At 40.5% G+C, this 17,770-nt stretch overlaps 1 pseudogene; it reads left to right on the top strand.

Moving 5' to 3' along the window:
- Nucleotides 1–499: 499 nt before the first annotated feature.
- LOC132126216 (1-phosphatidylinositol 4,5-bisphosphate phosphodiesterase eta-2-like) lies at nt 500–17,763 on the top strand (annotated as a pseudogene).
- The last annotated feature ends 7 nt before the right edge of the window (nt 17,764–17,770 follow it).

The raw sequence follows: 17,770 nt of genomic DNA, 5'->3' as shown, positions 1-17,770 counted from the left end.
AAACGCACACCAAATGTTGATTTTTATATATATATGTACAGTATATATGATAAAACAAAAAAAGATGATGAAATCAATAGGAATTTCATGTTTCCATGTTAACTGGCAATGTTTTTACTTTAGTAGCATTATTTAATAGCATTATTATGTGTGGCTCCTCTTCCCGCCCCAGTTCTTCCTAAACCTGCAGCCACAGCATGCCGGTCCACAACAGCAGTTCAACTGAGCACTCACACTGGAATATCTGAGGAAAGCTCACTATCAACGGACCAGAGGGAGGATCAGTCACTAAGAGGATCAGTCAAACAGAGGTGCCAGCTGGAATTAAATCATCTGTCCACATGCACGTTGCTACCCTTAAGAAGTGTTGGCTCATCATTTTAGTAACCTCTGTCTCGCTGGTTGGAAGAAAGCTGACCTTATGAGTAACAGGAGTAATACGGTGGGCGAGGGACATGACCAGAGGTCTAGGTTATGACCACAAAAGAGTCCTGCAGTAATGAACACATCTCCAGGAATGGCACCATCATCTCCAGTCATGTTTTCACCATCTCTCATCAGGCATCCCCCCAGTCCTGGGAGGAGGTCACCTTCTCCTTTCAGATCGCCCTCTCCTTCTATAATGACCTCACCTAAACTATGGCAGAAAGCTGCCATATCACGTTTGGCTGAGGAGTTCTTCTGGATAGGGGGAAGTATTGTTGTATCACCGAAATGGAGAATGGGCAAGATAGGTAAGAATGAAGATACCAAATCTCATATTTGCTCTCCTTTTTATCACTACAATTGACAAATGATCTACCTGTGCTGGGTGTAATTCTGCAGCTTTTCTGCCATTTTAAAATCTTATTGATTCATACTTGATTCAGTTTTACGTTTAGAGTAATTTTGTATGTTACTCACTTTTAAGTAAACTTAACATAATATGAGTTTTAATAATAAGGCTGTGTCCCTTCTTACGGTGGCATATGGACACAAACAATCCACAGAGATTAGACTGGTTAGCTGCATCACATGACCTTGATCCGCTCCTCCAAAGCAACTTTTTTGAAACCATGCCCTGACTTGACTGTTAAAAGTAACCTTTAGTGACTCCTGGTCCATTACTGTGTCATTCTGGCATATACGCAGAAAGTATGAGAATTTTTTTTATAGTAATATGGTTTGCCTAGACTTAATAGTGTATAACTGTCTGTACTATATCGCCTTAAAACAGAATGGAAATGTTTTCTTTTGGGATTTTTTTTTTCTTTTCCATAAAAATACCACCAAGTTATTTTGATGAGAAAATCTCATTATGTAAGAGTTTGCATCATTTTAGTACTGTTTCCATGATGCATGCCTGCAGACAGAAAACACCCTTATGGACCTGTGTGTGCATGACGCAGCTGTGTAATCTGATTGAGAATGTACTTGATACATCTGCTTGAACAATTAAACTCTGACATTCAAAGGATTTTCTTAAAGGTGCACTCGATAAAAACGTTAATGACTGAAGGAATTAATATTATTAAAAATATGTAAGGCGAGTAGGGTGCCCTTAAAGGGATACTTCACCCCAAAATGAAACTTTTGTCGTTAATCACTTAGCCCAATAAATACGCATACCGTACATATGTGTGTGTGTGGACTGTAAAGCACGTCAGTTGTAAAACAAAGCCAACCCTGGACGTTTTAGGATATTTAGAAATCCCAGCCAGGAAATGTCATGGATAGTTATAATAGTAGTTTGTTTATCACACACTCTCGGAAAAAAAGGAACAAAAGTTGTTACCGGGGCATTACCTTTTGAAAAGGCACACCTTTGTACCTAAAGAGTCCATATAGGTACCATAAAGGTACATATTAGTACCTAAAAGGTACAACAGTGTACCTTTTGAAAAGGTACCACCCCAGTGACAGCATTTGTACCTTTTTTTCTGAGAGTATTTTTTAATATTTAATAATAAAAGTTTTTTAATATTTAATAATAAAAGTCCTCATTTGCTTTTGCAGTGGAGAGATGCATTTGCAGCATGCAGGCCGGATCTCAAATGATTAAACTGAGAGGAAAATCCAAGGCTCTGGTGCGCCTCTTTTATCTAGATGAGCACAAGTCCTGCATCCGCTGGAGGCCCTCCAGAAAACATGAAAGAGCTGAAAGTGAGTCACATGGAAACCTGCTTGTTCTGCTGAGACACACCAACACGTGCTTGTTATTTTCCACACGACATTAAATCACATGACATGTGCAATTTGCTGTTTGTGTATTTCCTTTTGAAAGAGGAGATAATGAAAGAATCAACCCAGTGCCTTTGCTAGGAATTGATGTCTTACAATCAAACAATGAGTCAAGAAACAGATGTTGAAAATCATGGCTGATATATTACATCTGGTTCATTTGTCATCCTCTAAATGAAAGTTCAAGTTGAGTATTGCAGTAAGTAAATTCTGCCCTGTACTATGTATCTGGGTATTCTATGCATACAGTACATAACATTCATATAGAGTGCACACAGATACACTATACACTGAAGCAGTACTGAGAATAGAACGATAGCATGCTATTTGAGCTGGTCATTGATTGGCTACTTTTTCGTTCTTGAGAGCAAATTATTCTTGAACCAGAATTTGACAAAGAGAAGAAAAAGATAATGCATTTTAAATGAATATGTCTGATAAAAGTTAGTTTTTGCAACATTGTAGCTTCAAGGTATACATGTGCACAAGCCGCATTTGATCTCATAGTTCTTAATAAATAACCAGTGCAAACATCTGGATTGGATAGCATTTTTACTGCAATACTGTCTCTGAATATCATTCTGTCGGATAAAAATGCTTTGTTTGAGTCCGAAGCACAGGGAAAAAAACGATCAAACAAGAGCTCTGCACTGCTTATTCCCGTTCTTGTTTTACTCAGTCACCATAGACTCCATCCATGAGGTCTGTGAGGGGATGAGAACTGAGGTCTTCAGGCGATTTGCCAACAATAGCTTTGATCCAAACGGCTGCTTCAGTATTTACCATGGAGACCACGTGGAATCTCTTGACTTGGTGTCTACAAATGGAGAAGAGGCACGGACCTGGATTACTGGCCTTAAATACCTGCTGGCAGGTATCAGTGATAGTGACAGTCTGGCAAAAAGGCAACGGACACGAGATCAATATCCTTTTAACTGTGTCCACTTATGGTCTGAATCCACCCAAAGACCCCCCCCCCCCCCACCACCACCACGTTGCCTGTTTTGGTTTGTGCAAATTGTTACACAGTCTGTGTGAGAGTGGATTTTTCCTTACATCTTGTTGTAAATGGTTGAGACAGACCTTTTCAGAAGCAGAAAAAAATGGAGATGGAAATCTAAGCATTGGAGAGGTTTTACAGCTGCTCCACAAGCTCAATGTGAACCTTCCAAAGCAGAAAGTCAGAGAAATGTTTCAGGTACATTATATCTTGTCAACACTGGTTGTATGTGCAGAGGTCTGGTTCAAATTTAATGGAGAGAAAAGTTCATAATCAAAAATGCATACCACGTTGTATTGTATTTGGGAGTTGCCAACCACAATAAAATCAACAGTAAAAAGTTTGGGGATGGTAGATTTTTGTTTGTTTTTAAAGTGTTTTTTATCTCTTACGCTTACCAAGGTTGCATTTGTTTGATTTAAAATAGAGGAAAAGCAGTAATATTGTGAAATATTATTACAATTGAAAATAACTGTTTTCTATTGTAATGTATTCCCTTGATGGCAAAGCTGAATTTACAGCAGCCATTACTCCAGTCTTCAGTGTCACATGATCCTTTTTTATTCATTTGATTAAATTTCTTATTATCAATGTTGAAAATGGTTGTGCTGTCTAATGTTTTAGTGGAAACCATGACACATTTTTTTTCAGGATTCTTTGAATAGAAAGTTCAATAGAACAGCATTTATTTGAAATCTTTTGTAACATTTTAATTAGCTTTTGCACTTTTCATAAATTTAATGCGTCTTTGCTAAATAAAGAATTATTATTGTTATTATTAAATGTTATTGACCCCAAACTTCTGAACAGTAGTGTGGGCCTATATAAGTACAGTTCAAACATCCAAGCTAGTTTAAAGAGCATATCAAATTCTCCTAGCTGGTGTTTTTCACAAGTCTTATTCTACTATTTCTGCATAGTTGGCGTAAAAGTTTTCTATTAATATCATCATTGCCACATTATACACTTCCACATTGCTACGAGCAAAGATGCAGGTAAGTACACTCAGTGAGCAACATATAGTTTACTTTGAACAGATGGCGTTGTCTGAAACTGGTTGAGGTCTTAACCTCTAGAGCCTCTAATCCTTAATGGAGATATATATTTCTACTGCAACCAATACCATAACACTACTTTCACTAAAAGTACAAACAGTGCTGTCTAAAATATCTCCTTCTAATTTATAGACTTGAATTAAAACAAAATAAATGTAATAAATAATTGTGTAATTGCCTGCAGTCTCCACCAAAACCAATGACAATTAATGTTTGTCTTTTAACTACTGCCCCAAAACATGCACATTGTATTATATTCTGTACCTTTTACAAGCTGATCTCGACACGCGGAGATCTTTACTTACTAATGATCACCTACAGCAACCACAAATATAATATAATATAATATAATATAATATAATATAATATAATATAATATAATATAATATAATATAATATAATATAATATAATAACTAATTATTCCACTATCAGATATCCAGTGATCCTTTCTATAGAGAACCACTGCACTGTGCCTCAGCAGAAGAAATGGCTCAGCACCTCATGGAAGTGCTACAGGACAAGCTGGACCTGTCAAATATAAATGTGAATGAGTCCAGACGTCTGCCGTCTCCAGAGCTTTTAAAAGGCAAAGTGCTTGTCAAGGTGAGGTAATATATTGTGCTTCTTGGAAATTGGAAGTAGAATTGTTTTTTTTTTTCTGACTAAATCATGGAAAAACCTGACATTGCGGTGCTTTCCAGGGAAAGAAGCTGCCAGCAAACATTGATGCTGATGAAGAGGAAGGAGATGTGTCTGATGAAGACAGCGGTGAAGAGGATGAGGAGGAAGAGGAGCCGTTTTTCTACATTAGAATAATTGGGTTATTCCCCCTCTGGAGTGTTTAAGTAAAAACTGCTGTGTTCTGGATTACAGACCACCGAAGGAGCACCAGAGACGGGCGATGAATCAAAGAAACGCTCACGGAGATTGTTCATGGACAGCTTCAGGCGCAAGGTCTCCAAGGACCTTTCACTAGGCATATTACATTTCCAGTAATTTAGGAAAAAGGATCTCACAAAATCAGCATTATACTAGTGATATAATGTTCTGTGTTTCAGAAGAAAAAGCGGATAAAGTTAAAAAAGAGACCCGTCATGAGTGACTCCGATAATGAGCAGGAAATTCCAAGCAGTAATGATAAACTGGTTATCAACTATGGCAAGTGAGTATTTCAGGAGATAAAGTTTGTTGTTGAATTTGCTGTGAATTGTAAAAAAAAAAAAAAAAAAAAAAAAAACGATAAATGTACAGTAAGAAAAAGTTGTCAGTAGTTCACAGCAAAAAGGTTTTCAACATTATTACTATATTTTAATATTTTGATAAATGTTAATTCAATTACATAAAACATAGCATAACTCCCCCATGCACAATACTTAGAATTATAATAATAAAAAAAAGATTTAAATCAAATCAAATCAAATGTGATGCATTGAGACTTCTGGAAACCTCTTATCTCTGTATTTGAACATATATGCTGTATTTCTCACTTATTTTCATCATAACAAATCATCTTAAAGTATTGTACAGCCTGTTACTTAAATAATAAAATAAATAGATCAAATAAAATAAATTTCAACTGTGATAAATTGTATGAAAAACCTAAAAATATTTTATTTCAACTATAGTTGCCAAGGCAACATTTCTTCTTTTCAGTTTGTTTGTCTTGATGTATTAAAATAACTAAAACTGAAATAACTTATTAATGTTACCAAAACTGAAACAAGAAATAATGAAAACTATATATTCAGATTATAAACAAAAATTTAAATGACAAAAAAACACAACAAATTTACCCAATCTCAACTAAAACAGAAAATATAAAAATAAAACAAGTTTAAAAGATAAAAAACTATAATAATATCTCAATTATAAATACTATAATAACTGTGATGATAACGAAAAACATAACTTGTACAGTAACAACAATTTTCTTATTAAACATAACTTTTCATTGTTGTATTGAACCATTCTTACAAATATTTTTACAGTGTGTGATACAATGTCTGTTCTCACCATAATCTGTCCAGGTTAATAATAGTTTGTGTTTTATTCTAATTTCTTTGCAGACGAAGGAAAACAATGATTCTTTCTCATACCCTCTCTGATCTGGTCAAATACACGAAGTCAGTGCGAGTTCACGATATAGAAACTCAAGGTAAGACAAATGTAAACAAAGTCGCAACCTCAATAATGTCCACAAAAGTGATCTATTCACTCCATGAGCACAAACTGTAGAAACGTTCTTGATGTATATGTTAAAATGAACTGATTGTGTGTTGCAGCATACATGTGCAGCTGGCAAGTGTCCTCCTTAAACGAAAGCCTAACAAACCAGATTCTGCAGCTAAAGCCTGCTCAGTTAGTTCGCTTTAATCAACGACAGCTCTTAAGAGTCTACCCTTCCAACTACCAACATTTAGGTATGAATTTGCTTTTTTCTTTAATTCATTATAAATAATTTCCTTTCTAATTATCATCAAAGCCTGTTGTTTTTCATTAATAATGAAACGGCAACGACTTTGATTTGAACAGCAATGGATCCTTGCTGGCAAATGGCATTTTTTTAACGTATCACAGTTGTGCCGTGCATTTGTTTGAAATGTTGTTTCATCTTTCCAGTCGCTCTCAACTATTGTAGAAGAGGAAGTCCAGCTGCGCCCTCTGCTGGACGTTATTATTATTTGTTCTTTTAACAATCATACAGGATGAGCCTGATCATGCCCTGATCACGTGAATGGACAGCCAATCAGAACAGTGCACAGAACTTTTTAGTTTGTTTAGTTCGATCATAGAGAGGTGGTTCGTGTGTTGTTTCCTCCTAATTCCTGCTAGAGTTGTGTGCGTCAATCATTAAAAGTAAGTGTTTGTTCATTCTGTTTATTGCTGTAGCCTACTGCTGATTAAGATTATTTGCCGAGTTGTTTATATACAAGATTAAGCAGATGCGCGGAAGACCCGCGGCTCCGCACCAGCGAATGTTAGTGTAAACATAAGCGATTTAAATCTAATATGTATATTCAAAATCGTCTAATGTGAACCTGTTAATGCTATTATGTGATATTTCTGCCTAATTCAAATAATAGTTAGTTGTGAGAGTGATTAATCTGTTAAATCTATACTTAATATTTTCCTATGAATACATAGGCCGTGTATTTGGTTTATTAAGCTTACAAGTTTAAGGATTCCCATTATTTAGATACTGTATAACAGTGCTGTGTACAGCTTTACATATGTTAATTTACATGTGGTAATGTTATCCTGTTTATTCTAGACTCATTTAATTTATGTGATTTTATTTCTCCTTTCCTTTGTTTAGACCACACACACACACACATGAAAACAACACTTGTGCACATGCTAAAGACCATACCAATGTAACCAGTAAACTTGAAGAACATTAAAGTCATTTAAATGGGGTTCCTGTCTCCGTGTCCTTACCGACACACCATGGCGATGACCACATCTACCTAAGAACCAGTCAAGCTTCATTACATTAATGGTCCTTCGAGCCGGATCCAGGTCGTTACCATGGCAACCCCAAAGTCTGAAATGTCGAAGTCTGCCCCTCCCTCATCCCGACGTCCACGCAGAGTAATCCAGAGACCTGTCTACCTAGATGACTATGTGGTCGACTATGCTGGGAACCCATCAGGGCAGGCTGTTAGACCAAAAGAGAATGCAATGGTGACTTCAACCCCTATCTCCTCTCAGCACCCATTCGGAACAGCTGGTTCATCAGAAGACTTCATGCTGCAGATAATGGAGATTACAAAGCAACAGAGTGAAACTGCTAGGCGTCAAACAGAACTCTTGGAGAAAGTCCTGCTACACAGTACTCCTCAAGCATCTGCCCACTCCTCACGAGCATCATCCCGGCATCAGACACCTAGAACCCAGATCCTGAAATCAGTGGAGAAGGGGCAGTTAAAATCTGATGCTAGCCCTGATGATGTCAGTTCAGACCGTCATCCTTGGCCACAGCCTGCCAAAACCCAACCCCCTTTCATTGAGGAGCTTTCACAAGTACTGAGGAAAACCCAAATCAGAGACACTCATTTCCAGTCACCACCTCCTGTAAGCAGAGAGACTACCCTGTCTGAACATCGGTATGCCTCACCATGCCGCAGCCCCTCGTCAGACCCAACCAGAACCCAAGTGTGCCACAGAGAAGAACCCTGGATTAAACCATTGCCTCCTCTCCCTGAACAGAGACCGAGCCAAAATACCCAGCTTCCTTTATATCAAGTAGCACCCCCAGAGGCTTATCCAGCGCACAGTCAGTTTGCATCAGAAACTGAGCCAATACCAAGAACTTTGTACCCAGTTACAACATCTCAGCTTAGGGCTGATGCTGTACCATACAGCCCCCATCCCTCCTGGCTTTCAACAGTAGAAGGCCCTACCTTCCCAGATTTCACTAAAGAGGACAGAGCCCAGTACGTGGAACTTAGGATCACTTTAGACAACCTGCTCCACCCACAGTTACCAGAACATTATAAGTACTCCATCCTTCTTAAGCATGTGAAGGTGCCAAATGCTCACAGGCTGGTGTTGGCACATGCAGAGTCAGTCATGCCCTACACTAATGCAGTACAAGCCCTTGACAGAAGGTATGGTCGGCCCTACCAGTTCGTGCTGAAGGAAATAGAGATTTTGGAGAGCCTGCCACCTATCCGTGTCGGTGACGAGCAGGCATTCGATGACTTTTCTCTCAGAGTACAAGCAATAGTCGGCATGCTCAAAGCCCTAAAGGCGGATGGTATTGAAGAACTGCACAGTGGGTCAAATGTGAAACGCCTTCTGAACCGTCTTCCTCGTTCACAACAAACCCAATTCAGGAGGCATCACCTCAAGAGGAATCCAGATAAGACTAAGTTCTCCCTCCTCGAATTTGCAGATTGGCTGCAGCTAGAAGCCAACTGCATGGAATTTGACCCAACTGATGGGACAAAAGCCACAAAGCGAGATCAAAGGGCAGCAATTTGGGGACAAAGCAAACAAACTACCATACTGCATGGTGTGGAACAAAGACGGGTCATGGAACCACTAACCAAACCCAAGGCTGTTCATCCCAAAGTACTTACTAAGCCCAAAGCCATCTGTCCATACTGTAGTGCAGAACATTACCTCAGCCAGTGTACAGTATTTACAGCATTAACCAAAGAGCGAATGGTTGGCTGGATCAAAGACAATAAACGGTGCTGGAAATGTGCACGCTCCCACATGGCCAAAGACTGTGACCTAAAGAGGCCTTGCCACCTTTGCCAAGCCAAACACCTCTCCATACTCCATGACATCAACCAAAGGAAAGGTGACGTTACCAGTGAGAGCAATAGCCTATATAACTCCACCACAGAAACTCTTTACTTAGACCAACCTCTTTGCGGTGGAAAAGTGTTCCTGAAAGTAGTTAAGGTTACCATCCATCACCAGCACAGAGCTTTGGACACATTTGCTGTACTTGATGATGGTTCAGAGCGTACAATTTTGCTCGCCACAGCTGCACAACACCTCGGCTTAAAGGGCAGACCAGAGCGACTGAATTTACGGACAGTGCATCAAGACATCAAGACACTGCATGGCACTTCCGTGAACTTCAGCTTATCCACCCCAAGCAACCCCGCGAAAAGGTTCAACATTCAGGGGGCATTTACAGCTGATCAATTTGGACTAGCAGAATACACCTACCCAGTAAGTACCCTGCAGGAAAGGTACAGACACCTCAGAGGGATGCCAATACCACCTCTGGTCAAAGCTTGTCCCCTACTGCTTATTGGTTCAGATCACGCTGAGTTCATCACCCCAATTGAACCAGTGCGATTGGGTCCACCTGGGGGTCCAGCCGCTGTCAGAACTCGTCTTGGCTGGACCTTGCAAGGCCCCTCCAAACATCTGCAGGATCAACTCCCAGTCTCGCAGTGTTTGTTCACGTCTAACTGCCCCCAGTCTGCAGAATTATTTAGTCAAGTTGAAAGGTTATGGCAGATGGACACCCTGCCTTATCGCAGTGAAAAGATGGTCATAAGATCACAACAAGACCAAGAGGCAGTGAACATGCTGGAGGCACAGACAGTGCGAGTGCAAGTGGATGGAGTTGAACGATATGCCACCTCACTTTTGAGAGTTAAAACCATGCCTCTGTTACATGCTCCAAAGGATGCTGTGATGGGCCACCTCCGTAACATGGAACGTCGGTTAGCTAAGGACCCATCATTAGCTAACAAGTACCAAGAAGAGATCCAAAAACTGGAAGAAGCGGGTTACGCCACTAAAATTCCACCTCAAGAAGCAGCCCTGTCTACAGAATCATGGTATCTGCCCCACCACATTGTGACCCACAACGGGAAACACAGAGTGGTGTTCAACTGCTCATACACCTACAATGGGGAAAATCTAAACAAGCAGCTGTTACCTGGACCTACTCTGGGCCCCTCTCTCCTTGGAGTGTTAATCCGCTTTAGAGAACATCGAGTAGCCATCAGTGGAGATATAAAAGGGATGTTCCACCAGGTCCGTCTGCTCCCCAAAGATAAACCCCTTCTAAGGTTCTTGTGGCGGGACCTAAAGCCTGGGAACCCACCTGACGTGTACGAGTGGCAGGTCCTTCCATTCGGCACAACCTGTAGCCCCTGTTGTGCGACATTTGCAGTACAGCGACATGTTTTCACCCAATGCCAGCAGGGTGATAAGATACGACAGTCGATTGAACGCTGCTTTTATGTTGACAACTGTTTACAGAGCACTGCATCCTCAGTTGAAGCCCGTGAGCTAATCGATGGATTAAGGTCCCTACTGGCTTCAGGCGGGTTTGAAATCCGTCAGTGGGCAAGCAACGAGGCCTCAGTGATTAGCCATCTCCCCAAAGAGGCTAGATCAGAGAACACTGAGTTGTGGATTTCTCGCAGTCAATCAGATCCTCAAGAAATGACCCTGGGACTAAACTGGCATTGCGTACCAGACACCCTCCATTACCGCCATCGTCCGCTATCCTACTATGAGATAACAATGAGGAACATCTACCGGGTCCTCGCCAGCCAGTACGACCCCCTGGGTTACATAGTACCTTTCACAACCAGGGCTAAAATCATAGTAAGACAATTGTGGGAGAAAGAACGAGAATGGGATGACCCCCTTCTTCCTTCTGAGCTGCTGCAGGCCTGGCAAAAATGGGAATCAGAACTGGAACACTTACCACTAATCAGTATACCTCGGTGTTATGTGTCAGCCGCATTAGATGTCCCAGAGGTGGAACGAGAACTTCACATCTTCTGCGACGCCTCTGAGGCAGCCTATGGGTCAGTAGCATACCTCCGTACTGAATGCCAAGTTCAAGTTGAGCTAGCATTCATCCATGCCAGATCAAGAGTATCTCCAAAAAGGCAACAATCAATGCCTAGGCTTGAACTCTGCGCAGCTCTCACTGGAGCACAGTTAGCCAAGTTACTCCATAATGAGCTCTCACTGGAGATCAGGAACACATTCTTGTGGAGCGACTCAACAACAGTTCTCACCTGGCTGAAATCAGAGTCCTGCAGATTCAAAGTTTTTGTAGGAACCAGAGTAACTGAGATACAAGAACTTACTGAAGGGTATTGCTGGCGCTATGTAGATTCAGAAAATAACGCTGCAGACGACATTACACGTGGCAAAACCTTGCTTGAATTATCCCAACCCAATCGATGGTGTAAAGGGCCGGACTTCCTCTACCTACCACCTGAATCATGGCCAGAAAGTCCTGCCATTGGACTGAATGAGGACCCTTCTGAGCTCCGTAAAACAAAGTTTTGTGGCCTCACTTTGACTGATCCTGGATCACCACTGCCAGATGCTACCCAGTTCTCAACCTTTGAGGAACTCCTTGAAGCTACCTGCAGATCCTTACATGGGGCGGCAGGAAAAATAGGTGATCCAGGAGCACCGGAGTATCAGCAAGCTGAAACTAGTTTATTGAGGCAGGCCCAATTAGACAGTTTCCCCACAGAATATCAGGCTCTTACAACTGATAAGCCGCTCCCTTCATCCAGCCGTTTGCTCACGTTGTCACCAGAGTTGGATAAAACGACTACACTCATCCGTGTAGGAGGCCGGCTACGCCAAGCTACCCACTTGAGTTACAGTACTCTACATCCCATAGTCTTGGACCCAAAACATCCTATTACCCGACTCCTCATAAAACAATATGATACCAAACTCTGCCATCCTGGTCCAGAAAGGGTCTTTGCAGAAATGCGAAGATATTATTGGATCCTCAGAGGGAGAGAAGCAATACGTCGCCATCAACATTCCTGTGTCGAATGCCAAAGGTGGAGAGCTAGACCTAACATTCCAAAGATGGCAGAACTTCCTCCCGCCAGACTCCGTCTAAGAAAACCAGCCTTCTATTCCACAGGAGTAGATTGCTTTGGCCCATTCCTTATAAAACGAGGAAGGAGCAATGAAAAGAGGTGGGGAATAATTTTTAAGTGCATGACTACCCGCTGTGTCCACTTAGATCTACTGAGTAACATGGATACAGACTCCTTTCTGCTGGCTCTTAGGCGTATGGTTGCTCGACGTGGAACTCCTTCTGAAATCCTTTCAGATCAGGGCACCAATTTTCGAGGAGGTGAAAAAGAGCTACAGTCAGCTTTCGCTTCCATGAGTCCACATCTTCAAACCCAATTAGCTAAACAGAAGATACAGTTCCATTACAATCCTCCAAATGCCCCACATTTCGGAGGTATGTGGGAGCGAGAAGTCCGCTCAGTTAAAACTGCCCTACATACCATAGTGGGGTCTCAGATCCTTACAGAGGAGGTCCTTCGAACACTCCTTACGGAGGTTGAGGCTATACTCAATGCAAAACCACTGGGGTATGTCTCTTCTGATGTAGCGGATCCAGATCCGGTGACACCAAACTACCTGCTGATGGGGCGGCCAGATGCATCACTACCGCAAGTGATTTATCCAGAATCTGAAATCCTTAGTCGGAAAAGATGGCGACACTCACAAGTATTGGCAGATCAGTTTTTGACAAGTTTTATTAAGAATTACTTGCCCACCCTACAACCACGTCAAAAATGGATGAGTGACTGTAGCAACCTCACACCTGGGACTGTTGTGATGATAATAGACCAACAACTTCCTCGAGCTTTATGGCCTGTCGGCAAAGTAATAACCACATACCCTGGATCGGATGGCCGTGTACGCTCCGCAAAGATTGAAGTAAAAACCAAACACTACCATCGACCAGTGTCTCGTCTCATCACACTGCCCCCCATCCCAGAGAACGACACTACAACAGACTAACAAGGAAGAAGGAAAGTACATTTGCACAGTAAATGTAGGGGCGGCTGTAGAAGAGGAAGTCCAGCTGCGCCCTCTGCTGGACGTTATTATTATTTGTTCTTTTAACAATCATACAGGATGAGTCTGATCATGCCCTGATCACGTGAATGGACAGCCAATCAGAACAGTGCACAGAACTTTTTAGTTTGTTTAGTTCGATCATAGAGAGGTGGTTCGTGTGTTGTTTCCTCCTAATTCCTGCTAGAGGTGTGTGCGTCAATGATTAAAAGTAAGTTTTTGTTCATTCTGTTTATTGCTGTAGCCTACTGCTGATTAAGATTATTTGCCGAGTTGTTTATATACAAGATTAAGCAGATGCGCGGAAGACCCGCGGCTCCGCACCAGCGAATGTTAGTGTAAACATAAGCGATTTAAATCTAATATGTATATTCAAAATCGTCTAATGTGAACCTGTTAATGCTATTATGTGATATTTCTGCCTAATTCAAATAATAGTTAGTTGTGAGAGTGATTAATCTGTTAAATCTATACTTAATATTTTCCTATGAATACATAGGCCGTGTATTTGGTATTTGGTTTATTAAGCTTACAAGTTTAAGGATTCCCATTATTTAGATACTGTATAACAGTGCTGTGTACAGCTTTACATATGTTAATTTACATGTGGTAATGTTATCCTGTTTATTCTAGACTCATTTAATTTATGTGATTTTATTTCTCCTTTCCTTTGTTTAGACCACACACACACACATGAAAACAACACTTGTGCACATGCTAAAGACCATACCAATGTAACCAGTAAACTTGAAGAACATTAAAGTCATTTAAATGGGGTTCCTGTCTCCGTGTCCTTACCGACACACCATGGCGATGACCACATCTACCTAAGAACCAGTCAAGCTTCATTACAACTATCAAACAGAAGGCCGTATGCTACAGCTGAACAGGGCAAAATTTGCAGCGAATGGAAACTGCGGCTATGTGCTGAAGCCAAAATGCTTGTGTAAAGGTAGCTTGGTGCCTCTAGTGTGCAGACAAAAAAAAAAAAAAAAAAAACATTTCTTTGATGCATTCAATGTATTATTTTCTTTGAAAGGCACTTTTCACCACACAAAATGATTGTCCTCAGGTGCCTTTAATCCTATGCTGGAAGACCCTTTGCCAGGACACAGGAAATCTCAGCTAGTGCTCAAAATAATTAGTGGCCAGCAGCTACCTAAGCCAAAAGACTCCATGTTAGGAGACAGAGGAGAGGTGAGACCACTCACACTGAAATTAAAGTAAACGATAAAATGTTACAAGCTGTCTAAGATTAAATGTTTGTTGTCCAGATCATAGATCCCTTTGTGGATTATTGGATTGCCTATCGATTGCAATAAGCAGCAGACAAGAGTAGTAGATGACAACGGTAAGTACAGAACTGAATTGTTCAAATAGAACAGTTAAAGTCTTTGATAGTTTGAGTGTTGAGCGATGTCTTGTGCAATTTCTTTTCACGTATCTCCTTTTCCATTGTGTTTAAAAGCAAGTCATGTTTCCTGTATATAAAATGAACACATGATGTCAGTTTCTCACACAAAGGACTCTTTTTCTTTTTAATGAGTCAGGCAAAAAGATTCATGAGTAATGGTTCATTTTGCAACGAATGAGACAAAATCGTGTGATTTGACTGAACTGCAAATCATTTTTTTCCATTATGTAACCTATAAATGTATAGCTTACAAAAAACAAAAATATATATATTGGTATAGGACAGCTAAATGTAAACCGTTTCCCATTTATTGGCCATTTAACAGGTTTTAACCCCATGTGGGAGGAGACACTCGTGTTTACTCTGCACATGCCTCAGATTGCCTTAGTATGCTTTATGGTTTGGAACCATAATCTAATTGGACGAGACTTCATTGGACAAAGAACCATGGCATTTAAAAGCATGATGCCAGGTAAATTATATGACAGTCAGTGATATTATTGGACAGAGAATGCTGTATATATTTTTGAAACATTTGCTGTATACATTTTTGTCAATAATTCAATTAGCCAGAATTACATAATTTCCTTGTTCCACAGACTATCGACATGTTTATTTAAAAGGTATGGAAGAAGCATCTATCTTTGTGCATGTTGCCATTAATGACATAACAGGAAAGGTAACTATTTATTAAATTTCTTTTCTCTTTTGCGTTAACGAGGCTACTGAAGTTTTGAATGTTGTTGATGAAGTTCACTTTCAGGATGAAAATTTCCTGATCATTTACTCACCCCCATTTCATCCAAGATGTCTTTCTTTCTTCAGTCGCAAATAAATTAAGGTTTTTAAGGAAAACATTCTGCAATTTTTCTCCATATAGTGGACTTTGATTGGTTAGGACCAAATTGCAATTTTAATGCAGCTTTAAAGGGCTCTACACAATCCCAGCTTATGAATAAGAGTCATATCAAGTGAAATTATTGGTAATATTTTACTTTTACTTTTTACACTGCAAAAAAATCCTTTTCTTACTTTTAGATTTTTTTGTCTTTTTTCCAGCCAAAATAAAAATTCCCATTCCCAAACTCCGATTGAAGTCCACTATATGGAGGAAATTCCTGGAACGTTTACCTCAAAAACCATAATTTCTTTTCAACTGAAGAAAGACATCCAAGATCTTGGATGACACACAGGGATGAGTAAATTATCAGGAACTTTTTATTCTGGAAGTGAACTTCTCTGTTAATTACCATTCTACCATTATAAAATTGTTTTGCTGATATATTGATAACCAGGTCAAATCAAGCAAAGCAGTAAAGCAGCTAATCCAGAAAAACCTTATGCAGACCTCTGAAGATGGCACAAGGACATCCTTTGGCCCCAACTCCCTGTGGAAAAGAGCTGGAAAGAACCAAGCAAAAGTGGTGAAGGGCTTAGCTGACTGCTACACCAAAGAGGACTTTCTAAACAGACGTTACAGTGATGACGTGAGCTCAAAGGACAGCAGGAGCACCTCACAGTCTGTATCTTTGCTCAGAGGAGCTCAAAGTGAACCCCTTAGAAGGGCCCATAAGGTCTGTTTTCATAAGCCAGAAGGATCTCATGAGGCACAACGGCGCCGCCTGTCATCCATCACATGCTCTGGTGGAGCAGGAGTGGATATAGACTACACCAACTTAGCATTTGATTCAAAAGACAATTCAGATCTGGACATTCAGACTTCTGTGGTTCAATCACACCTTGAGGAAACCAAAGAGCTGACTGATTCAAAACGAAATAAAAAGGAGTGTGAGTCTACAAACTTAGCAATTACTAAGATAAAGGTTCCCACTTCTACACTGAATAATCAGTTCTTGTCGAAGCAGATCTCAGGTGTTAAATCTGAGGATTCAGAGCAGGAAACTGAGATGTACGAACCTCAAGAGAGTCAGAAAACTCAGTCAGAACCTACACGTGTGAACCCTTAAATTTCCATCCAATACCTGATGGAGTACTAGATCCTTCCACTGGAACGTTTAACACCAGAACTGTGTTGCTCAGGAATAAATGGATGTTCTTTAGATGGTAGGCTTAACCCTCAGTGGCAGCCATTGTCAATGCCTGCAACCCCTGTGCTGAGCAGACACGTGAATGACCCAGACACACCGTCTTCTAAAGATCCGCCATTTAAAGGACGTAGATCACAAAGCGTCCCGAGACGCCGTCCGCCCTCACCACCCCATCACGTTAGGAAAGACTTCCTCAACCAGCACCCTCTCCCTCATTGCAGTTACACGGCACCAAAAACCTCTCTTTATAATAATCACAGCCCCGCTGAGAGTGAATCAAGCAGCCTAAGTAGTTTGGACAGCCTTGACCTGAGTACTCTGCCGTCCCGTTTCCCTGACAACCAGCAGCAGACAATGGGCACACTGCAGAGGGAAATGAATGCTCCGTTTGAACAGAAAATGCGTGAGATTCGCTGCCATTCGCCACTGTTTTTCAGAGGTAAGTAGTAAAAGTGCCTTTTCCTAATGATGGTTGAGTAAAACAAAATTTTATTTGAGCTTACAAGAGATCTCTATGTTAATTTGTGGTAGGATTTTAATATTTTTTCTTTCTTTTTTTAGATTCTTCAACACTGTAGAAAAAAAACATGTATGAAGCCTAAGAAGCAACAGAAATAAAATTACAAACTGCAGTTACGGGTATGGACAGATGTTACATGAAGAAAAGCAATTACATAAATACATATT

Source organism: Carassius carassius, chromosome 44 (assembly GCF_963082965.1).
Source record: "Carassius carassius chromosome 44, fCarCar2.1, whole genome shotgun sequence".
In the NCBI taxonomy this organism is placed as follows: domain Eukaryota; kingdom Metazoa; phylum Chordata; class Actinopteri; order Cypriniformes; family Cyprinidae; genus Carassius; species Carassius carassius.
The sequence above is the reverse complement of the archived record's forward strand: the minus strand, read 5'-3'. Positions and strand labels throughout refer to the sequence as shown.